This window comes from Equus caballus, chromosome 15, assembly GCF_041296265.1.
Source record: "Equus caballus isolate H_3958 breed thoroughbred chromosome 15, TB-T2T, whole genome shotgun sequence".
Lineage (NCBI taxonomy): Eukaryota > Metazoa > Chordata > Mammalia > Perissodactyla > Equidae > Equus > Equus caballus.
In genome coordinates, this window is record NC_091698.1 from 47,547,283 (window position 1) to 47,571,645 (window position 24,363).

The 24,363-nt window shown below is 48.4% G+C and overlaps 1 protein-coding gene and 1 long non-coding RNA gene across 7 annotated transcripts in view; one reads left to right on the top strand and one right to left on the bottom strand.

Moving 5' to 3' along the window:
• ADD2 (adducin 2) overlaps positions 1-24,363 on the top strand; it is a 103,197-nt gene that overhangs the window by 34,952 nt on the left and 43,882 nt on the right. For 4 of the 6 annotated variants that reach the window (XM_023618940.2, XM_023618941.2, XM_070236268.1 and 1 more), the window contains one exon: positions 18,538-18,655. The gene's annotated coding sequence lies outside the window, so the exon portion shown is untranslated. Of the gene's footprint in view, positions 1-14,015; positions 14,133-18,537; positions 18,656-20,055; positions 20,210-24,363 lie in introns of those variants that run through there. The other 2 variants (XM_070236266.1, XM_005599908.4) reach the window with 2 other exon arrangements.
• Positions 18,650-21,065, bottom strand: LOC138917841 (uncharacterized). The gene is made up of 3 exons (XR_011426391.1): positions 20,931-21,065; positions 20,158-20,286; positions 18,650-19,235 (listed from the first exon to the last, which is right to left on the bottom strand). It is a non-coding gene; the product is annotated as an uncharacterized lncRNA (long non-coding RNA).

Below are 24,363 nucleotides of genomic sequence, written 5' to 3' on the forward strand. Positions count from 1 at the left end.
CGCCCCTCCCTTCCCATGCATTATTAAAGACTCCTTAAAAAGCAGCCGAGGGATCACAGGGGAGAAGACGTGCCAGCAGTGATTTCGGGTCTCCCACCACATCTGCTGCCAGAAAAACTCATGGAAAAGATTCTGCACAATTGTATAGCCTATGGCAGATCTAATAAAGATGGCCCTTAGACCCTGAGCTTATGAAAGCAGCTAATTTATTCAATCATGTCTTATTTTTGTGTGTCTATGTCAGTGCAGGGAATTCTTGAATGTGAGGCAATATAGATGGGAAATTGTGAGCGGGACTTAGGTGCCAAGAGTGACTGTGATGAGATGGGAATTAATTAGCAGGGGAAGGCGGATCCAGACAGACGGATGAACAGACGGAGCCAGAACCTGGTTCCTTTTCCATGGGATGTTTCAGCGACTCCTTCCTCTTGTGAAGTTTGCAGCACTGTGGCTCGAATTTAGCGCCTGCATGTCCCTCTCCCCCAGTAACCAGGGGACAGGCTGTGGCATTCTAAAGCCTTCCATAAGTTCCTTTGTTTCCTTCATCTTCCTAAAGGAAAGACACCGACTCCTCCAGACAAACAGCGGGGTCCCGGGCTCCGCTTAGAGGAGGCTTCCTGGGCTGAGTTCTTTGTTTAGAGGCTGCCTCCCTGCCCCTGGTGCCCTTGCCACTCTGACTCTAGATGGCGCAGGATCCTCCTCTCCGTCCCCACCACCCACATTCCTGTGGGCCATCTGACCATGGCTGGGAGCAGGTGAGCCCAGGGGCTGTTTCTCCCCTCAGCCCTTCACCCCCAGGGACCAAGCTGAGACACCATTGGAGCTGTGCAAAGCACAGACTCTCAGTGAAGGAGCACCTGAGAACTGGAAGGGACCTCAGAGGCTGCCTCGTCCTGCACTTTTTTTCATGGATGGTGAAACAGAAGCCCATAGGGGCTCAGTGACTTGCTCTAGATCACAGAGCGAGTTAGTTGGAGATCCAGGACCATTCCTCTGGTCTCTGGAGTCTGTCCAGTGCTCTTTCCCCACGACACAGCCCCAGGAATGAATGCCTGCTTAGTGCCCTGGGTTCTCGATGGTATGGCGTACGGTTCAAGTGTATCCAGGGATTGGGAAAGCTTTCTGTTTCATACATACATGATCTCGATTGGTCCAGACACACATTGCATTCTAATGTTTCTCATTCGGACAGAAATGTATTGAGGACTTACTGTGCACCTAGCATCGAGCAAGGTGCTTCTGCGTGGATCTGGATTTTTAGATGGGCTTTAGGGAGGAGTGTCACTGGCTACATCCACTGCTGTTTTGGATTGGTTACAAAATGGTTTTGCAAACTGTAAAGATCCATAGGCCTCATACTATATATTTTTGTACTGCTTCATGGTTTGGTTACAAAACGCTAACTTTGTCCTACCTTACTACAGAATCATGGCTAGGTTCTCACCTGCTGCCTGTGCCACTTACTCCTCTGAACCCAATGAGAGGGGAGGGGAAAGTTGAAACTACGGCCATGAACATCACCTTGGGGCATTGGGTCTAATAGAAGATCGGCAGTTTCACTTTGCCTGTGGTGCCCCAAAATGAAGGATGCAAAATACCCCCAAAGAATTTCCTTCAGTGTCTTCTGGTGCAGAGCCTGCTGCCTGTTGAGCAACAGGTTTGGGTAAGGGAAACTTAAGGTTGGTTGGTGCAGCATCTCCCTCCTGCTGCGGGCGTCAGCAGGGAAGATGTGACATGTGGGCTGGCCATTTGGCAGATGCTGCCTAATGAAGGTGGTGACCCAGGGGAACGGCAGAAAGCCAGCAGAGTTCAGTATACATCTCTGTAGGGGTCGGCAGAGGGATCGTCCTTTTCCCCAGAGCCCGTCCATACCTCCAGCAAGAGGTTGTGCAGCCACGAATGGTCAGTGGGCCCTCAGAAATGATGCTCTTAGAAGGGCCTTGAGGGTCATCTCATTGCACTTTGGTCTGTACCATCTTCTTCATTTAGCCAATTCCCAGCAAGCACCTCCTCTCTTTCAGGCAGTATTCTAGGTGCCAGGGACACAGTGATGAGCAAAATCAGACAAGGCCCTTCCCTCTTAGAACTTCTGGTCTATTTCTTTGTTATTTTTACAATTTTGAGAAAGAAGGTTCTACACAATGAGCTTTTCCCCAATGGCACTCAGTCTTTCCTGTTATTTCTGTCCCCTGCCTCAGCGTCAGCCTTTTGCTCATGTCTCTTCCTCTCTCCTCAAAGAGGCAGCATCTTGAGGCTGTAGAGGGTGTGCATGGTGGGAGCCCGGCCAGGCAGGGGGTCCTAGGCAGAAGCTTGGCCAAGCAAACCTTCAGCCTGCATCCTCCCGGTGCGTCTCCCTAAGGGTTCCATGTTCTCTTCGGGTTCCCTGACCTATGAGCTCCTGATGTCTGAAACTCCAGGAGGAAAGCTGTCTCATTAGGTCACACCGATGTAGGGAAGATTAGCAAATATCTGATCAACTCTCCCAGGAGTGCTGGCCTTTAAAAACAGGAGACCTATTTAGCCAAATAAACCTCTCAATGATCGAACTTCAGGCACAGAGGAGCGGGCTGAGGATGTTTAGGCAGCCCGGTGAGATTTGGAGGCAGGGCGCCCCTAGCCCCCATTCTGCACCTGTGGCTTAGTTTGCCTTGCTGCAGGCTCACACATGTGGGGGTCATTTTGCTCTACTGACTGCTGTTTTCTTACAAGGGCCGTGTGTACACATATGTGTGTGCACGTATGTCCATGTCTTCTTGTTAGGTCACTGTTTAACTTAGACACATCTGTGTAGCTAATCTTGGCCCATCAGCCCTTTTGAAGAACATTAATGTTCAAGGTGCCCAAGAAGGTGCTATGCTCACATGTCCCCATTATGCAACCCCAGGGGGCTCAGGGGAGTCACACTCATCTTCTCCCACCACTCCATCTGCACGGGGTGCAAGAGACGAGATATTTCACGTATACTATCCCAGGGCTTCAATTTGGGAATGAAATAGAATTCATTTTCTTGATACTATCTTTCACCAGTTACAAATGGTAACAATTGCCCGTGGGATTCTCGAGAAATTATGAAGTGTTAATTAGCAGAAGCACTGTGTATTTAAAATATATGGCATATTTAAATAACTGTTAAATTAAACCTACTTTGCAGAGTTGAGAAACCATCTGGTCCAAAAATTTGAGGAGTTGAATTTTGCTGCATATATTAAGAGAAATATTTAAACGCTTCTGGAAATGGTAATTGTGGGTCACTTTTGTTTCCTTAGATGTGGAAACTGAGGCACGGAAGCAGGTGGTGACCTGGCTATGGTCACAGCCTGGGCCACTCTGATGTGCCTTCATCCCCATAGTAAAGGTTTAAATTGTTCCTCACATCCAGAGGGTGTGTTTGGAACAGGAAAGGGCTGTGGTTTCTATGACTGGGGCTGTTCTAGAGAAGTCACGTGTCTCAAACTTGTCGATCCCAATGACTCTCAACTCTTTTGCCTTAAAAGTGAAAAGCGAGCATTCCCTGCCATGTTCTGCAGAGATGAGGAGGACAGAGGCAGGAAACCCAGTCCAGTCCCTGACAACTAAGTGTCACTGTGTCCTTCTTTGGACAAATCACACTCTCTCGGCCTCCGTTTCCTCATAAGTTTAATGAAGGCGGAGGGGAAGATTGGGCTGTGTATCAGTTAGGGGCTAACAAGGGAAATATGAACTTCTTCAAGTATCTCAATAGAGGGAATTTAATGCAGGACATTTACACAGGGCTTGGGGAGGTAGCCCAAAGATTAGCCCCAGTCATAAGTCTTGAGTCTAGAAGTAGAAGGTGAGAAAGTGGAGTTGTCCCAGCCCAGGGGCCAGAGTCACTCTGCGGAAGCTGGAATATGGTGGGCTTCTCAGGCGGGAGCTGGGGCCATGGAGGAGGAGATGCCACTTGAGGCAGAGAGTGAGGGAGGAAATGCCCTGGCGTCTCTCCCCATCTTGGGTCAGTGCCTCCTATTGTGCCCAAACCAGCAGGAAGCCAACTGACATGGAGCCTGCAGGGGTCAGCAAGGAAAGCTGAGGAATGCTTAGGCAGCCCTGGACAGGCTGCCTTTGAAGTCCCCTATAACTCACATTCAATGAGGGCTAGAACTTCAATGGCCTTGTGGGTTTGCCAGTGGGGAAACCAGGCCAATAAGATCAGAGTGGTCTTTAATGAGACTCCCCTACTCCCACCATCAGAAATAAACATTCCCAAGGTGCACCTACTTTTTTCTGCACTGGACTTGCCTCTATAGGGGGAAGAGGAAACAAGTCTTCAGATAAGGTGTTTATGGGTGAGGGGAGGAGGGGAAGGCACAAGACGGGGGAGAGGGTGAGAAACAGGAGATGGGGGAGGGGTCACACCTGTGGGTGGAGAGCTGAACCCAAGGCAGAGGTCGAAGGGCCTCATCCATGACCAGGGATGGTTACTGTCTGTGCAAAAGGATGCTTCCCATCATAAAATAGTTCACAACAGGGCAGTGTCCATAGCAGGCTTTTCTGGAATGTTTAAGGTATTGTCACACAAAGCACTTTTTCATAGAGTGTCTTCAGTCAATACCTGTCAAACTGGATTGGTTGGATATCCGCCAACCTAATGTATTCTCCTCCGGAAGAAGGGGAAGTGGTGCTAGTCACACTCTGCCATCAGCTCAGGACAAACTGCTCATGCAGGCATTTCAGCCGCAGTGGAATTTGAGGTGCCCACAGACCCCCTTCTCTGGGCTTCAGGCTCTTTATCTGTAAAGTGAGGGGGCTGGGTGTGCTTTCAGGGACTTCCCAACTCTACCACACTGGGATCTGCTCCAGGCCCTGGCAGACAGGTGCAGGAAATGGCCCCTCAAGCCATGCCAGGAGGAGAGCACTCGAGGAGTAAAAGGGACACTTACATGGCCACATCCCACGAGTCCAGGCTGAGGTCACAGCTGTGGCCTGAAGGACGGACTTAAGTAACCTGAAGTCCTTCGTAATAACTTGAAGTCTTGCATTTCTTGACTGAAATGAGGAGTATGTAGACCATAGCAATGCTTCCTACAAATCCTCTTTTCTCTGCCACCTGCTGCCCTCACCTCACATTGGTGCTCTTCTCTCAACATAAGGCCTTAAAAAACCACCAACTTCCTTGAAGGTCCCATCTTCTTGGTCCCTCCCTGTCTCCCTTCCCTGTCAATCCTGCATTGTGAAGCCCAGAAGAACCAATAAGGTGAGGCAGGCTCTCCTTGGAGTTCTGGGAGGAGAGAGGCCTGTGAGAGGGGAAAAGCTAGGAACACTCAGACATTAATCACTTTTGTCCTGACTCATATACAGAGGTGAGTAATAGCAGGAAAAGATGCCAGTTTGGTGATAAATGAGGTACTGGAGCCGAGAAGAGGGAGAGAATTAGGCGTTAGAGAATGAAAAGAACTTGACCAGGAGAAGACGGGAGGTCTGGTCTGAACCAAGCCACAGAGGCAGGGACATGTGTGGAGCTGGCAGCTGGCATGGGATGGACAGGGTGGTTCTTTCTGCTTGTCTGGGGTGGGTGTTTCATATAGAGGAAGAGTAGGAGATGACGCCTTGGTGCTAGCTTGAGCTTGAAAGCTAAGATGACTTTATCCTATTGTCCAGAAAGAAATGGCCACTCCTCCTTCCCTGAGCCCATGGCAGACACTGGAAATTCGTCCTCACATCCTTTCTGACTGAATGCAGGGGAGGACTCAAGTTCTCCTAAGGCAGAGCCACCAATCCACTGGAGTTGGTACATGATATAAAGCCTGTGACCATCTTGACTACAGAAAACAAGCAGTCATGGATGGCTTTTATGAAGCATTTTAGAGATATAACCATGTGTGCAGAATGCATTGGAGGAGGGGCTCTGGAGAAAAAGATCGGTGGGAAAATGAATGTAGTGAGAATTCAGGCCAAGGGACATCTGTATCTTCTTCTGCCCATTCCTACATTGGACTTAGTGGATCAGCTTATTTTGGTTTTTAAACCTAGGCTCTTTTAGTGGGTAAAGCTACCTCACTCCCACCCTCATCCTGAGGCATATATGCCCGTGGCCTCTCTTCTCTTGTCAACTAACCTGAGCTTCTCAATACCCCCAGTCAAGTAAGAGCCCAGGCTTCACTAAAGGCTCATTCTGGTTTCCTTTTTGGACCAAATGTTCTTCACTCTATAAAAACATGTGAGCAAAAGTACTGGTATAAATGTCTCCATCAAGTTAACTGAAATTAAGAAATTGGGATTCTGTCTCAAAGTTTCCATTCTCCCAGGAATTGTTTTGGGCCCTTCATAAGCCAGGGATGAGAAAATATTTTTTCTTTCTTTCATCCAAAAGGATGAGACCACTGCTTGGTTGACCCTGTTAGAGAGTGATAAACTGGATTAACTGGAGCAGTCAGAACCCATTAGCCTTGCCCCAGGGAGCTGCTGTTCAGTTCAGAAGCATCGACAGAGCTCAGGAAGATGTACCACCAGAGGTCAATGACTCGCATCTACTCTTTATCCCACAGCTGAAAGCTGGGCTCCTCCACTGTCACAGCGGTCCAGTGTAGTGGCTGATTGGATCTATAACTTCTGTCCCTTTGTTCCAGGGATCTCCTTTGTTGTCATAGTGCTGCTGATGACAATATGCTCTTAAACCCTTGCTACTCAAGGTGTGGTCTGTGACCAGCAGCATTGGCAGCACCAGGGAGCTTTTGAGAAAAGCAGAATATCAGGCCTCACCCCAGACCTGCTGAATTAGAACCTGCAGGTTAGCCAGATCCTCAGGTGATTTGTATGCACATTAAGGTTGGAGAAACCTCGAGATAGTTCTGGAGTCCAGAAGGCAAAATCAAGGCGTCACCAGGGCTGCGCTCCCTCCAAGGCTCTAAGGGAGAGTCCTCGCCTACCTCTTCCAGCTTCTGTTGGCTCCTGGGGTTCCTTGACTTGTGGCTGCACCACTCTAGTCTCTGCATCTGTCTTCACATGGCCATCTCTTCTGTGTCTGTGTCTTATAAGGACACTTGTGATGGGATTTAGGGCCCAGCTGGATAATCTAGGATGAGTTATCTTGAGATTCTTAACTTAATTACATTGGTCAAGATCCATTTTCCAACTAAGGTCACACTCAGGTTCTGGGAGTTAGGACATGGACATATTTTTTGAGGGGCAACTGTTCAAGCCACTATAGAGCCCTTTGGAACATTCCCAGGCAGCTTGCTTCTGAGCTGCTTGCCAATGTTCACCCTCCTCAGCTGCTCCAGCAGCTTGGGATTTTGATCTACCCATACTGTTGAAAACTGCCAAATAATACAGCATTATTGAATGCCTCTTCTATGACAGACACTGTCCTGTGTATTTTACATGGATGAATCCGTTTGATTGCAACAACCCTTTCGGGTTGCTACCATAATTGAGGTGTGGGGTAGTTCAGTAACTCGCCTATGGTCTCACAGCCAGGAGAGCTGAACCTGGGATACATACAGGTAGTCTTCACCAGAACCTGTGCTCTTCACCATATGTAATAATGCTTCTGAAATTATGGTGGGTTGAAAAGGTGGAGGAGAGAGATGGCATCCAGGCCCTTTGTCACACTTCCCAGGGATGCTGGGCACAAAGAAGGGCGAGATGGAGCGCAGGCAGCTGTCCCGCCCCCACCCCACAGCGCATGGAGGTTGGGAGGTGGGGAGGCCCCTAGCTATTATTTATTCCACCCCAAATCCTTTTTCATTTAACGCTGTATAGGTACACTTTTCCATGAGACGGCTTGGCATGGCTGAACGTCTTGTGAGTGTTTATTATCGAAGGTCTTTAGATGGATATTTAGCATGGCTTCATCCACTTTCATTCCATATCATGCCTTGGCTAACACAGTCCATTTGTTTACTCACCACTATGTGAAACCTCATTTAATTTGCTTTAAATGCCCTTGTTTTGAGTGGTGACAAGTGGGATCTCCCCCTGCACTCACCCTCTTTATATCCTTCATGATTTTCTGCCCTGGTTTGCAATCCTTTGCCTCCTGTATTTTTCCCAGACTGACAATCTCACCCCTTTCTCTTGAGTTTCGAGCTTGACTGCTAAGAAGGGCCAGAAGCCCTTCCTAAGGCGCGAGCATGTCAGATGTGCCTATAATAAATGGCTGGGTCAAGGCAGTCAGGGAATTAGCTGGAAAAACCTGCAACCCAGTCCAGGCATTCTCATCAGTGATGCAAGCCGCATTGTTACCAGCACTGGAAGCTCTAGATTACCTGCTCAGATGGACAAGTGGAGCCCACCGTTTAACACTGTGTATCAGTCAAAAATCTACCTGTGTCTGTCGGACAGAAATTCAGCAGCCAACATAACCTGCCTAATTTTATTAAGCTCAACTTCACAGCTTCATTGACATTCCCTTGAGAATATTTTATGGTGCAGTCAGCCCAGCTGTATGCTTGCTGGCAAGATGGAATCCAGACTATGATTTTAAAAATTCAGTTGTTACAATGTCAATAGACCACATGAAGAATGATTTAATAGTAGCACCAAACATTTATTGAGCTCTTAGAGCCCATAGTAGTTATTAGGCTTTGTGCAAAGCCTGTGCCTGCATATATTATCTCAAATAATCCTCTGAGGAGGTACTGTTCCTCTCTCCATTGTACAGATGAAGAAACTGAGGTTCAGAGAAATTAAGTAACTTGCCCGAGGTCACACAGACAGAAAGATGCAGAGCTGGGAATTGATCCTGGGCCCTTAATGTTCTTCAGAGCCTGGATTCTTAGCCATGATGCTGTATGGTGGAGCCAGCTCCCTGGACTCTTAATGGAGTGAGATAGCTTTGGACTCCTACTGACTTGTTTACCACCCTCCAACCCCTGAAGTAGTTCTTAATTTTCTCTCTGCTTGCCTCTCTCTCTCTGCTTCAAACATTGGGGAAATGCAGAGCAGATCCGAATGGCAGATCTAGGAACGTTCTTGGAGGGAGGATATAGGGGATGGGAACCAGCACTGGTTGAGCACCTACCGTATGCTAGTCCCTCTGGAGAACACTTCCAGCCATGGCAGTTTTCATCGGTTCAGCAAATCAGAAATCCAGGTAGTGGATCCATCTCCATTTTCATTTCATCTTGTTGTCTTTTAAGCTTTGGCCTTCTCATCCCAGTCTGGTCTTGTCTTCTGACATTATCTCCTTTTCACAGAGGAGGAAGATGCCTCCTGAGCAGAACACAGATGTGCACTGAGTGAAACCTGTGTGGGAGCCTGGCACATCCATCTGCCTTGCTGTCGTAGATCTCAGGACACGGTACCTGGCAAAAGCAGGACTGAAGCCAACAAACCTTGTCTGCCAATAAACCCCGAGTCAGTGTGTCACAGGGCTCTCCTAAAGCTCCATGCCCATTTCTCCTGTCTCTTCCCTTGGCTTCCTGACCCAGTGGATGACCTGCTGCCCCCCCATGTGAAGGGTAGTCCCAAAGTTGGTGACACTAATTTCTAAGTTGGGTTCCTATACTTCATCATTTCTAAGGAACACATTTTTCCCTTCATGTCAATATCTCTGAAATTGGGATGTGTCCTCCAATTAATGATGACTTACAATTATAATTTGCAGTGGTTTTCCTTTATTAGTAATATTTAAAATAATGATGTGTCTGTCAATGATGTCTTAGATTTGAAGAAATACAGTAATGCCAATGTTGACTTTATTTTTACCCCTCACTATCAAATCAATTCCTGGGCTTGTATCTCTCTGCCATCAAAGGTCTTCCTTGTGCTCGCCTGTATGACTAGCCTCCCATGTCATTTGTTCAAGCAGGAGATGTCTTGGAAGCAAAGCTAACTGAGTCTCCAGTATCTGATAGCCCTCAAATTGTTACCATAATGTTTATGTTTTGTTCCATCCTTCCTAAATTTTATGGATAGTTTTATGGAATCTCATGAAGTTATGAGGTGGAGGGTCAGATTTTAAGATTTGTGGATTCACCTGAGTATTCACTTCTTCGAGTCTGGTGTTAATAGATCAATCACCCTGCCACCTAGAAATGAGTTTGATTGAACTTTATTAAGTTTTCTATAAACGGAGTACCAATTTTATAACCTGGGATGTGGGATGGAGCTGGTTTCCTTGATAATTGTCCTTTTATCTCTCTGATCTTAAGTGGACTGACTATTAAGGTAATTGCTATGGTCAGTTTAGTGCAGAAATTGCCTGGAGGTATTAAAAGTCACCATTCATTGTGTGTGCACCACATTTGATTTCCAGAAAACATGTGGTTTCCTGATCACCTTTTGTTAGAAGCTATTTTTTCTGTAGGTTGTATCTTAGGGGACTTGATTTCACCTTATTTGAGAACAAAGGAAAACAGAAGTGCCTTGAGAAAAGACACTTCAGAGAAAGATAAATGATCTGGAAATCTTAAAAGAAGGACTTACCTCTTATAATAATCTGCTATAGGAGCCAGAAGAAAAATGTCAGAAAACAATCAGGTATCCTTAATATAGTTCAGAAAGAGATGGCTTCTAAAAAAAGAAGAAGGTGGTTGTAGGAGAGAATAGACCAAGGAGAAAAGGTCTGAAGTGAAAATGAAGATAAGGTAAGGAAAGTATGCAAAAAATAAAGTGTTCAATATTAGAATTAAAATCCACATTAATTTTGCTGAGTTAAAATCAGTGAAGTTGGAAAGAACAATGACAAAGTGTCAGAATGCAAGGAAAGTGTCAATGATAAAACTAATGAGGGGAAAAATGAAAAAATTTAGAGAACAGAGATTAAACCTATGGATAATTGGTGATCCTGAAGGAGACAGTAGAATAAGTGAAATGGAAGCAATAAGCACAGAGTTAATAAAACTGCCCCAAGCTAAAGAAAAGGTGTGAATATGTTTTCAGGGTAGGGTACCTGCTGTAACAACCTCAGAATCTCCAATCGGATGCTCACTGGGCTGCCTTCAGTGGCAGCCGGACTCCTTTCATTTGGGGCCTGCATCATCCCCAAGGGTCCCAGAGTTTCCACTGGATCTTCTGCATCCAGCAGGGAGGCGAGGAAGGAGAAAGAGTCGGGGGAAGGCATCCTGCTCTTAATTGCCTCGGCTTCAGGTGACAGACATCACTTCTGCTTATATTCCATTGACTTACATTCCATATGGCCCTATCCAGATGGAGGGGCGCTGGGAAACTGGGTGCCCAGGAAGAAGAGGAAGTGGGTTTGGTGAGCACATGACATTGTCTCTGACACATGGATATGCAAACACACAAACGGGTACATAGAGAAGGTGAAATCGTTCTTAATATCTTCATAATAAAATCCAAACCATACAGGATCATTGGGAGGATCATGGAGGAGTGGAAATTCAAACGTGCCTCCTATTTTTTCCATCTTATTCCTGACACCCTATGACAGCCTGCACCTCACTTCTCAGGCTCTTGGGATGTCTCCACATGCATGTTCCAGAGGCCAGCAGAGTTCCTCATGTGAGCAGTTACGCCTTCTCACACTTTAACATATTTCCTGCAGTTCCCACCATTCCCTCTTCCTGAACCTACTCACCCTCCTCCTTCCCTTGCAACTCAGAAAGTCCCAAGTCTCATTGGACTTGTGAATTTTTACAGCTTCCTCAGTCTGGAGAGGGGAGAGATGGTGTCAGATCCCTCTCCAGTCCTAGATGCAAGCTGTTCTTATAATTTTATCTGATGCCCAATTAGTGAGAAAAAAAAAAAAACCAACAAAACCAATTTAAAAAAATCCAGCAAAATAACTTTGACCTTAATGTGCTAAAAGAGCATTTATTTCCACCTCTGTGGCCTAGGATATACTTTATTCTATTAGGCAGAGAAGGACACATCATCAGTAGCTGTTTCCTGGACTTCCCGGCTGGAGGTGGGGAGTGGGGAGAGGGTAGTCCTGCCACATGATTCAGTGGGTTCCATTCGCTTTCCTATTGAAGGACAGATGCTCTCAGATTAGGCCAAAAAGCAGAATCAACTGTTTTATGTTTGAACTTGACCAAGGTGAAACTTTTCAAAACATGGCTTCATTGGTTTTAGGTACAGTCTTGCCTGAAGGCAAAAGGTAGACAAGATGACCCCTTAAAAGTATCTGTGACTGAATTCAAGGACAGCCTGAGGTGTGGAACAGTGAATCAGGGCCCGTGTCAGTTCAATTAGACAGGCTTTTTGATGAGCTTTTATCCACATAGTATGCAAGTTTGGCTGACCTTTTCACTGAAGGGACTGAGTATTTGAAGCCTGAGCCCAGTCATCCTGCTAGGTTAGCTTTGTCTCTGCATCACCAGGCCTTCCTGAATCCCCCTTTCTTTCCCCTTCGTTGGAGGCATGAAGTCCACATGGTTTTGTGGGTGGTGGCAGAGGTATATGACAAGCAAGTTAAAGCTCAGCGCTGGAGCCTCGAGGTTGGGACTTGCCTGGAACCCCGTGGTTCATGAACTCTATCAGAGCACTGTCCCCCCCGAGTATTATAATGATCTCTCTCTGAGCCACCTCCTGCTCCCGCTCCATTGTGGGCCTTTTGAGAGCAGGGATTGTGAATTACATCCTTTGGTGTCCCCATGCCAGAAACAGGAACTTGAATTGTCCTTTAAGTTGCCGGCTGAATCCTTGGGGCTTCTTCCAGGAATATGGAGCCTTGGCCTTGGGCTTTGGCCATTTGCCGACCTCCTTCTCCACCTTCCCACCAGGCCGCTTACACCTGCTCACCTTCATTTGGAGGAGGGGAGGAAAGCATGGTGAAGTGAAAAGAGAGGACAGGCTCTGGACCCAGATGGGTTCAAACCCATGCCCTGCTCTTCAACAGCTCTGTGGCACTGATCAAGTGACCCCGTTTCCTAGAACCTCAATTTCCTCACCTGAAAACCAGGATGAGGGGCCCTTCACTGCAGCACCAACAAGAAAGGCCCAGTACAGCACCAGTAGCTATTTGGATTCAACAGCCCAAATTTTGTTGATTGAGTAATGTCTTCCTTCAAGGTCTAACTCAGGTCTAACTAAGATCTAACTCAGGACATAAATGTGGACCCAAGGTTTCTGGTCTCCTGTTCCAAAAACATTGAACACATTCATTCATTTTCAGTTTCTTGTAGTGTGTTGAACTTAGTTGATTAACATTTGCCGTCATTCACCACATAATAATGTTTTCATCCAGGGTGGACCTCATATACGACGGTGGTCCCATAAGATTATACTACATAGCCTAGGTGGGTGGTATGCTATACCATCTTGGATTGTGTAAGTACATTCTTTGATGTTCACACGATGATGAACTTGCCTAACAAAACACTTCTCAGAATGTACCCCTGTCGTGAAGTGATGCATGACTGTATACACGGGAAACTGAAAGTAAATGTCAGATGTGGTCTGAAATGAATGTGTTCAATGCTTGTTGGAAATATATATATATGTCTATATATGCCTATATAACTATATAGTTTTATTTGTATTTGTATTTTTCACCTTATCATGACCGTAGGCCTCTAGCAGACAGGGACTAAATCGTATTTCTTTTGGGAATCTTCCCTCTCATGCCCAATTCCAGTTCTTTCTCACTCTGGGCACCAATAGATACTCAACCAATGTGTGCTTGTCCAGTGAGAGGAGATGGAACTGATTCTCAGTGGTGAGAAAGAATGCTGGGTCCCTTCATTCCACAGCAGTGCAATTCCTGGATAATAGAAGAATGGAAAAAAATGCCTACCAACGGTTAGGTTTGGGGCCCCTTGCTACAAGAGTGTTAAAGTTCACTGGCCTTCGCTAGGACGGTATGCCTCAGAGAAGCTCAGACACCAGCACTTCTCAGGCCTGCTGCAGTTGGGGGTTAAAGGATTCTTCCAGCCAAGGGGGTTTCCAGAGAAAGACAGAGGGAGACTTTACCATCCCTCTCCTTCCTTCCTCTCCCTTTCTTCTTTTAAACTATTTTCGTCCTAAATGGGCACAGCAGTGACTACCTAATGTAGAACTTGGGAAATTCAGAAGCGTGTGAAAAAGATGATGATAAGCTTCACCCATAATCCCACCATGCAGAGGCATGACCTTTCTCTATCTGAACAAACCAGGCAGGGTGTGGTCTAGTCCCTTATTCAACGGTCTCCATTTACTCTGCAAAGTAACAGCAGCAAGGCCACTACGACATCTCCTCCCTCCCTTTGGGAGGTCTTATTCTGCGATGGGTGAGTTTGAGTTCTGACTTCAAGTCAGAAGCTTGGAGCAAATGCTGTGCTGTGGGGCTGGGGGTCTGGGGCATTCAGAGACTGGCACAACCATGGGGGTGGCTGTGCCCATGGCAGTAGGGGGAGTAGCTGGGAAATGACAACTTGCAGCGTCTTTCCACTTTGGGCTCGGGGTGCTCACACTGTCTGTTCCTGCCTGGAGACCTCCCACTGAAGTGGAAGGAGACAGGCCCCCGCCTCGCCTCAGTGCACACGGAGCTTAAATAGATTTTAACAAAAAGTCAGACAACTTGGGCACCTGTTACTCCCCTTCTAGGCCTTCTGCTCCTTTTATAGCTACAAGGAACAACCCATAGAAATGCGATTTCATACTCCAGTGATTACATGTACCTGGACAGGGAAGAAAATGACCTGTGACAAGGAGCGTCTTTCATGATTTGCAGTCCCCAGCTGCTCTCCTGGGAGGGTGAATCCCAAGCAGAGTCTTTGCTGAGCAGGGGTCAAGAGTGTGAGGAGGCAAACTGGAGACGCCGCCGAGAGCAAGCTCTAGGGCTCCCCTGAGCAAAGAGTGGAGGGCTCTGGGTGGGGGTGGGGGAGCGGCTGCTGGAGGGAAGAGGTGAGAGAAACACATAAAGGGACAGGGCTGAACAAGGGGCCAAGGGGGCTGTGGCTTGTGGTGTGTGGTGTATATTATCTTCTCCTCTGTCTCCCCATAATCAATGTTACAGGTGGAGTTGGATTTGTTAGTTTGAGAGTTGCAATCAATTGCTGGAATTCTGCTTCAAAATAGGCAAGAAGAATGGCTGCCGGGGGGGGGGGGGTGCCCAGGCATTTGGGTTATATAACAAAAGCACATTTTGTTTTAGAGGAGCCGATTTAGGCACTAGGAAACCTGCCGTGCAGCCTCCATGAATGCTTGGCATCTGACCCTGAAACGGGCTGCTCAGGGTTCTGTCTCCCCACACTGCACCCTGAGCTCCCCTAGGGCCTTACTCACATCTGGGACCCCTTGGCCTGGACGGTGCTGCTTTGTGGAACAGGCCTAACTTCCTGGGTTTTAGCCCAACTAACATTTCTTCAGCATCTACCCGGCACCAGGCCCTATGGCAACACAGGGAATAGAGAAATGCCGGACACAGGCCCTGCCTGCTAGAGCTCGTGGTAACAGATTGTTGTTGTCAGATTGTAGGTGAATGAAAGGTAAGTGAAGGTGATGCGAGAGCCAAAGGGACAGCGGTGTGGGGGGAAGGCTTCCAGGAGGAGAGGACAACCTGAGCTAAAGGGAGAAGGCTCCAGGCAGAGACCCGCATTGACAAAGGCGTGTGGAGGGAACCAGCCTGGTGACTTCCAGGTCCTGGAACAGCCCCCGGAGTAGCAATGATTAAGTAGGGAGGGCGAGGGCGGGGACTGAGAGGCCCATGAGGCTTTGCATGCCAGCTAAGAGCTGGGACCTCATTCTATAGGGTGATGATCCTCAAGAGGAAGGAGGCAGGTGGAGAGAGACAAGCATGGTCCCTCAGGTGGGGATGGGCGGGTTTGAATTCCCAACATGGAGCATGCATTCAGTTTGAAAAAGCAAATTCAGATTTAAAATTTTATATTTGATAACTATAAAAGGAATATCTGTCACTTTTGTAGTACAATCTAAAGCTCACTAAATTTTGACTAGAGGAGCAGGAATTAGAAAAAACGTGAGGGAACAGTGCCCCAGGTGACAGGAGCCAGGATTGGGTTTTTAGCAGGGCGGTGATGGGCATGGGCCAGATTTGCATTTTTAGAACAGCAAGTCTGGCTACTGACCGGAAGGTGGGTATGGGAGAGCAAGAACTGCATAGAGACCTCGAAAGGGCTGGAGGGTTGGCGGCATGATTCAGGCTGCGATGCTCTGGGGGGGGAGATATTTAGGACATAAAACCAGAGAACTTGGTGACACAGTGGGTGCACAGGGTGAGAAGAGGGAGTGAAGCTGCCTTCCAGGCCCCTTGGTGGGGTGGCTGGCTGGGTGGGGGGCAGGCAGGAGCAGCTGCCAAGGGAGGGAAGCTCTGGTGCAGGGTTGGCTGAAGCGATGGTCTGTTGGAACAGGTGGATTTTAAGGTGGCTGTGGGACATCAAGGTGGGTAAAGGCCTCTGAACGCCTGTCACTTGTCCAGGTTCACAGTCTAGTGGGCATCCAACTAGGGCTGGAATCCATGTCCTAACTCTTCCCGCCTCACAGCCCAGCTTGACTATACAGTGAGACAAGGAGCAGGTGGCCCCAAGGTGCCATGCCTCCCGAGAGGTGCTGGGGGCCCTGGGGGTTGATGCTGCTGTTCTCACTATCTGGGGTGCTTCTTGCCTCTCAGCTCTGCCTGAGGGGCGTGGGTGGCCAGGACCTGGGGTGAGCTAGGTTCTTGAAGCAGGTGCTGGGGAAACCGAAGGCTGAATGGGTGGTGATGCTGGTCTTGATACTGCAGCAGGCGCAGGCTCAGAGGGTTGTCAGGCCAGGGTCCCCCAAGGCCCACCCAGGGGGCAGGACCCTCCTGAGTGGCCCTTGCATCAAGCCTCTTTCTCATTAAGTCTTGCTGATCTGGTGCTTGCTCTGGCCCTGCTCAACCTGACTCTGCAGTCAGAGATTTGACAGTTTTGCTACCATAAGAGAATGTTTTACAAATAACGCGTTTGCCTACAATACCTCTCAGGGCTATTTTCATTTGAATCAGGGGATAACACCATAACCCAAGGAATGCAGCTCTAATAGTGGAATTTCAACACCGATGGAGATTGGGATGGGAATTATCTTGTTCAGTGTATACCTGTCTGGGGGACAGATGTCTGTCTTCTTAGATGAATGGTACATGTCACTTCTAGAGGCAAAGGATTAATTCTCTCAGTGGACAGAAGAAATAGCTCAGACTCTGAAAATCCAAATCTTGGTAGGTTGTGGCCATGGGACAACCTCACACCTTCGTGGCAGGGGCTGCTGGGGAAGGGGAGGAAGCTGGTACTTCAGGTAAGACAACTTACCTGGCTGCAGAATTGGTCCTTGTGGTTCAGTGACCACCTATCAAAAGAATAGCATCCAGAGGTGTGTCAGCAAACCCCACCCTGGCACCAGCCCACCCTGGAAGGGAGGCATTGGAACAGAAGGGAGCCCGTGTTGGTAGGCATTGGCCAGAAGCAGCATCAAGTGGCTTCTGTTCTAGTTAAAAAATAAGACCAGTGGAAGGAGGGCCCCAGCTGGCAGCTGGACATGCAGAACACAGAGAATAGCTTTTGGAAGCAACTGCCAGCTCCCTAACTAGAGGTGCGAGCATCAGGGCCTGGCTCAGGGGCCAGCTCGGCACTGAAATGCTGAGCCCTGGGTGCTCTGGCTAGGCCTCCCTGAGAGGGAAGCTGTGCCTCAGGGGGCATGCAGCTTCCTAGACTCCCTCAGGCACACCATACCTACCAAGACGGATTCTCCTTGCCCCGCACTGGTGACACAAGGCTTCCCAGATGCTCCCCTGTGGGATGTGGACACATTGGGTCAGGGATGGAGCTGAGCTGGCCAGTGAAGCAGGGCCGGTAGGGCCTGGACCCAGAGCTGTGGTGGGGGTGGGGTGGGGTCGGGGATGCTGCCAGCCCTGGATGAGACAAGCATCCTGTGTGTGAACAACAAAGCACCCACGTGAAAATGGGAAACTGTCGCTTGTCTTTTTCTCTTTTTTTGTAATATTGTGATGATTAACATTTTGAAGACTTTGATTCTTAGGATTTTTGGAGTAGTAACTCAACCTTGTTTGTAAGATATCAACAACTTTACATTTCTCCTTCAGTAGTACTTTATGACCTGTTACCCAGTTTTAGCTGGGGGCCTTTCTTCCCCTTGAACTCTGGGAGAAATTGTCTTGAATCCTCTAATTCATGGCCTGTGCAACTCCAAACCCCTCCTGCTTTCCTGGGCTGTGACATTCTTCAGGCTTCTTCTGCCTTTTGGGCTGCATCCAAAAATCACTTAGACCAGCATCTGTGAGTTTAGTGGCTGTTAGTGATTATTCTTTGGGGGGGAGGTCAGGAAGAGGTCATATTCCTTCCGGCCCAGCAGCCTATGACCCCTCTGGGCTCCTGTAGGAGTCCCACATTCCACTCCCTCCACGTGGCAGAGCAGCCTCCCTCCTTGGAGGCCTCACAGCCAACACTCAGCAAAGGGACTTTCCAATTCCTCTCTTTGGAAGGAATTTTGATCCTAATTGTAAAGATAAGAGAGCTTTCTTTACCTTTTTATAGACATAATTTGCTTTTAAAATAAAAATTTATTTCAAGTTCATTTTGAAGAATTTCCCAGCAGTCCTTAAAATAAATCAGCACCCAATGGTGCTGCAAAAACAGGGTGAGGAGTCACCATGGTACAGACAAGACTCTGATATTTGTTGTTTGTGTTTTCCAGTTTCCACCTGGATGTGTGAAATCCTGTGGATGTGGTCGGCGTCCCTGAGAGCAGAGCGGGGTGCACAGGCCGAGTGCTGAGAAGAGGCAGCCTGGGAAGAGGCTGGTCCAGCCTCCCGGTAATCAGTCGATAGTTTTGGGTGGTGATGGGGGGTGAGGCACCCTTTTTGGTTGGGTCCATCTCATCAGGATGAGCTTCCACACACTTGGGTCATCACCGTGAACTCCCCTAATCCTCCTGATTCCAGAGCCAACATGGAATCTAAAGGACCTTCAGGCTCCAGCTCTCCTTAGAGTCCAACTCTCCAGCAGCGGCAGAAGCCCCTCACAGCCTCCTGTAGTCCCCTGACTCCAAGGAGAGCTCACCACCTGACAAGGCAGCCTGTCCCGTCTTCCCATTACTGGGCAGCTCTGGCTGGTAGAAAGTTCTCTTTCACACCCTCAGCTAAAGTCTGCCTACCTAGTTCTGGCCCTTGAGGCTCTAAGGAATCAGCCCCATCCCTCTTCCATGTGGCTGCCCCACAGATATCTGGGGACAAGTGGAGTGGAGGAGGGCAGGATCTGGAGCTGGGGACAGTCCTGCTTGAAGCACTACCCCACTGTTATCTGTGTGATCTTGGGCAAGTTCGTCAACCTCTCTGTGATTCAGTTTCTTCGTCTGTAAAACTGGGACAGTAATGTCTGTCTCATGGACCGGTCCTGGGAATGAAAAGAAATCATGAATAGAAGTTGCCTGGTGCTGTTGCATCACCAATTCTCTGACACCGACTGGGTGTCCTCAATTCTGACACTGCCCCGAGTTAAAGGGCACACAAGTTAACTACCACAAGTCAAGGGGCAAGGTCGCCAACCAAACTTCCCTGACTTCAGATGCCGACTACAAGTGGGGTCCCCAGGTCACCCACACTTCTGACTCACTTGGCTATAAATTTGGGGGTTCCCACGCCCTTTAGTTTCTGTAATTCACTAGAACAACTCACGGAACACCCTGAAGGCACTGTAACTGTGATTACAGTTTTATTGTAAAGGATCCAATCAGGAAGAGACAAATGGAAGCAATGCATAGGGCGGGGGGTATGGGAGAGGGTGGGGGGATTGGCGCACAGCTTCTACACCCCTCCTTGTGGACCAGGCCCTGGCACCATCCCAGCACAGCAGTGTGCTCACCAACCAGGAAGCTGCCCCAAGACTCGGTATCCAGAGATTTTTAACAGGCGTCCTTGTTGGGGAGCCTGGCTTTATTTCTAGGCATAATTGTTTAAATCATCTGCCATTTGACTGAACTCAATCTCCAGCCCTTCCCCCTCCCGTCCTCCAGGGTTGGGGGTGGGGCTGAAGTTCCAACCCTCTGATCATGTGCTTGGTCTTTCTTGGTGGCCAGTCCCTCATTTGAAATATCTGAGAGCCATCATAAGTACCTTATTAGCGTAAACTCAGGTTTGGTGAAAGGGGCTTATTATGAATAACAAAAGACACTCCTAATGTCTTTTGGACATTTTAAGAATCCCAAGGGTTTCAAAGTTCTGTGCCAGGAACCGGGGACAAAGGCCAGATACATTCTTTATGGTATCACACCTGGCCCATGAATGCTGGCCTCTCTGATCTTCAGCATCCTGCTTACCCTCTTTTCTGTGATCTCCAGGTTGACATGTTCTCACTTTCTGGTCAGAGAAGTAGGTATTCTCGTCAGTCTTTTTCTGGATGTTCTTCCTTTTGTTAACGTTGCTCAAGATTGAATTAGGTTTTTGGACTAAAACATATAATTACAGTTATTTAGCGAGCACCTGTTTATGACTGAATCGTAAGCCTCTCATTACTCTAGTTCCTAATGCCACGGTGATTCTAGCCCCTAATGACGCACAATAAGAGCAAATTCGTAACAGCACCTGCTAGGCACCCAGGCTGTTTTACATACATCACATACATTGACTCATCTAATCCTCACAACCACCCAAGCCCTAGTTTTATATATGGGGAAACTGAGGCAGAGAGAGGTTAGGTAACTTGCCCAATATCTCACAGCTAATAAGTGGCACGGCTGAGATTCTGAACTCATCATTGTGTTCCAGAGTCCATGCTTTTAACCACGAAGCCACACTGCACAACTTTGATCACCTGTGTAACATTTTGGGAAGGGAAGGAAGGACCACAAACAGATGCCTCTGGTTCACAGAGCCATAGGGTTTGCTCAGGCCGCTGTTGTCATGGTGAGGGAGTCAGGGCTTCCATTTCCTACCCACCCCACTGGAGCACCTTGGGAGCAGCCCTCTGGGCTGGGCTCTAAGAAGTGCAGGCAGGCCTGGGGGTGTGGTGGTCCGGCCTCCTGTCCATCAGGCCCAGAACTTCTTTCCCCTGCTTCAGGGAGGGGAGAGCTAGGTCAGAGCCTTCACATACCTGTTCCTGGGAAATGCAGCCCCTCTGAGGGGGAGAGAGGCAAGCTTTTCCTGCCTGAAAGGAAAGGATTTAGGCCAGGAAGGCTCAGGACCAGGCTGCACCGGCTCACATGATCCTAGTCCCAGGGAAGCTGAGAGCTCAGGTGGTTTTGTCACTGGTTGGACCGGAGTCATAATGAACGCAGGGAGCTCCTCCCCATGCTCACATCCAGTGTGCAATCACTGGGGGCATTGCTTGCTGCTGTTTTAAAGATAACATCAAAGATATGGGGCTGTGAAAGTGCCAAAGAGAATTAAAAGGGGCGGAGCAGAGTGCGGCAGTGCCCCTGGAAGAATTTTGGTCTGTAGCACGTTCTGCCCCAGAGAATCTGGACGGCGACCACGTGTCTGCATGGCTCCAGTACATCCCCATTGTGTTTGACTTGCTACCCTTGTTTCTGCCCAGCTCCAGTTCCGAGGCTGTCTGGGAGCGTGATCGAGGTGAAAGATTCTTAACCCACAAGGCAACTGTCAGTAGGTCTTGTGTGTTCTTTGCAGATGGTTCGCTTTTGGCATTTGGCTTAAGAGAGACTCCTGAGGGAGAGGGGATGCAAGAAGAAGGCCTCTTGCTCCAGGAAACCTAGATCCTCAATCCTTCTGCCTTTTCTACATGAATCTGTCTCCCTCCTTATAGTGTCAGAGCTGGAAGGGGCCCTAGAGGTCATATGTTCACTCCCTCATTTAGAGATGGACAAAGTGAGACCCAAGGAGGGAAATTACTTGCCCAAGTCCATGCAGCTAGAGAATGATGAATTGGGGCAACATCACAGGCTCTGACTTCTAGTCCAGAGCTAATTCCACCAGAGACATCCCTGATGGACACAATCACTCTTTCTCCATTTAGATGAAGAATCTGGCTTAAGGGGCCAGTCTAGTGGCGCAGCGGTGAAGTGCGCACATGCCGCTTCGGTGGCACAGGGTTCGCCGGTTCGGATCCCAGGTGCGGACATGGCACCGCTTGGCAAGCCATGCCATGGCAGGCGTCCCACGTATAAAGTGGGGGAAGATGGGCACGGATGTTAGCTCAGGGCCAGTCTTCCTCAGCAAAAAGGGGAGGATTGGCAGCAGATGTTAGCTCAGGGCTAATCTTCCTAAAAAAAAAAAAAAGAGAATCTGGCTTAAATGTCACTAAGTACAAACTCAACAATTCCAGCAACCTGCCAAATCTGTTTCAAAATCTTTCTTTAGAGAATTTTTTTTTGGCTGCCACTCCCAGAAGGCTCCCTCCTCCATATCCCATCCCTTGCAGCCAAATATCTCATCTACACGGCTGACAGGCCTGCTGCTGGTTGGGGAGCTCTGCTGAGGGCATTCATATGGAGATGACTAATTAGTGAGAGAATAAAGATCAAAGGTCATGGTTTGGAAACCTTGCCAAAGCTGGTTGTGATGGCATTTGGAGCACTCTTGCTGTCCCAGGTCAAGTGTAAGGGGGCAGGTGGTGGTTGGAGTGGGAGGAGGGGTCCTGGACAGCCATGGGCAGTGGCACCTGGCACTAATGATAGAACATGAGGCTTTGTGCCATTTTTGGCAGGCTTGCTAGAAATGGCCGACACCTGGATTGGACGCCTTCCATCCCATGTTACAACCATTGACATCTACTCAGTGGTATTTCAGCCCTAGCTGTCCATTAGAACTATCCGGGGAGCTTTTAAAAATCCTGATGTCCAGGTCACACCCCAGACTAACAACATCAAAATCTCTGATTTCCTTGTTTTTTAAAGCTCCCCACATAATTCCAACGTGCACCCAAGGTTGAAAACCTGGCTCTAGGCCAAGGGTTCAGGCCGTCAGCCACCCCTTGAGGGACCCTGTCCATGTGCCTTCCCTGGAACTTGCTGTTTGCCCTGCCCCAAAGGAGAAGAATGCAAAAAGAAAGAAAAATCACCTGAGTGTTCTGGGCTGATGGGCGGACTCCCACTTCTCTTACCTAGTGCATGCTCCCCGCCCACCCCACTCAGAGGAACTGTAAGGTGGAGGGCAGAGTCCTGAGAGAAGGTGGAAGAGCAGCTCACCGACAAGGAGAATATGCTTTCCTGGCTGTCAGCAAAGCCCCTCTCGTAATGGGCTGTTGGCTGGAACGAAGGGGAAGGCTTGGGCTGACAGGATCGGCCGAGGGGAAGAGCAGATCAGGACCCAGGAGGCCAGGAGTGCTCTGAGAGAACAAGAGAGCACCCCACCTCCTGGTGCAGGTGGAGGGGCAGGTCAAGGATGAGAGCCAGGTGTCCTGACCCCATGGAACCCTCTCTTGTTGGTATCTCACTACTCTGTCCAAAAGCTAATTATTGTTCAATCGAGGCACTTGGCTTCTTTTGCTGGGAAGGGGATCAGCCAAGAGGGAGCAGTCTAAAGCTCGTAAGGCTGCCTGGATGTCGAAGGGGCATTACCCAGATGTGACGGCCTAGCAGTGCTGACACACAAAGGGAGACTGGTGTGGCCCAAGTCCCACAGCTGGTTGGCAGAGGCTGGAACTGCAGCCCACTTCAGAAGGGCTCCAATATACCAATAGAAGACCTTCCTTCTTTCATCATTCAGGCATTAAAAAAGTATGCTTGAATAGAAAAACTAGGGCTTTTCCCCAGCTCAGCTCTCCAAAGGCTGCCCCAGTCCTCACTCCAGGGACCAGGTCTAGATATGTGGGACTCTGGGCATCCTGGCAATGTGGTGCCCTTCAAACAGTGTTTATGCTTTTACTACCTCTGAGTATTCATTTTAGTGGGGTTTGGGAGAAACTAATTTTCCCTTAGTAAAAATTTCATACCTCTTTTAAGATTGGAGTAAGAATCTAATTCTGCATTGAGACACGTTTTACAGAAACATATTCACCAACAATTCTTTTCCAGAGGCCAGAGCAAAGTCCGAGTTGTGTGGAAAAGCACTGTGTAAAATGTTTCCCGCATTTTAGTAGTTCCTGTTGTCTTTTCAGTTTTCTTTTATGAATTTCCTACCAGTCTTCTTCTTCTTCTTTTTTTTTTTTGGTGAGGAAGGGTGGCTCTGAGCTAACATCTGTTGCCAATCTTCCTCTTTTTGCTTGAGGAAGAGTGGCCCATAGCTAACATCTGTGCCCATCTTCCTCTATTTTGTATTTGGGACACCACCACAGCATGGCTTGATGAGTGCTGTAGGTCCGGGCCTAGGATCCCAACCATCCAACCCTGGGCCTCCGAATGGGAAGGGGTCGAACTTAACCACTAGGCCCCCGGGCGGGCCCCCACATTTTTTAGGAGGCTTATTAGGGGGTTTACATTTAAGATGAAATACTAATTCCTGATAGTTTTACACTATGTAGATATGTCAGAAATGCTCGCAAAGGTCTGCAGGTCATGCTTGCACGGGAGGAACTGTCCAATTCCACTGGAGTGTGGCAGTTTAGGGCTGGCCGGTTAAGTCAGGGA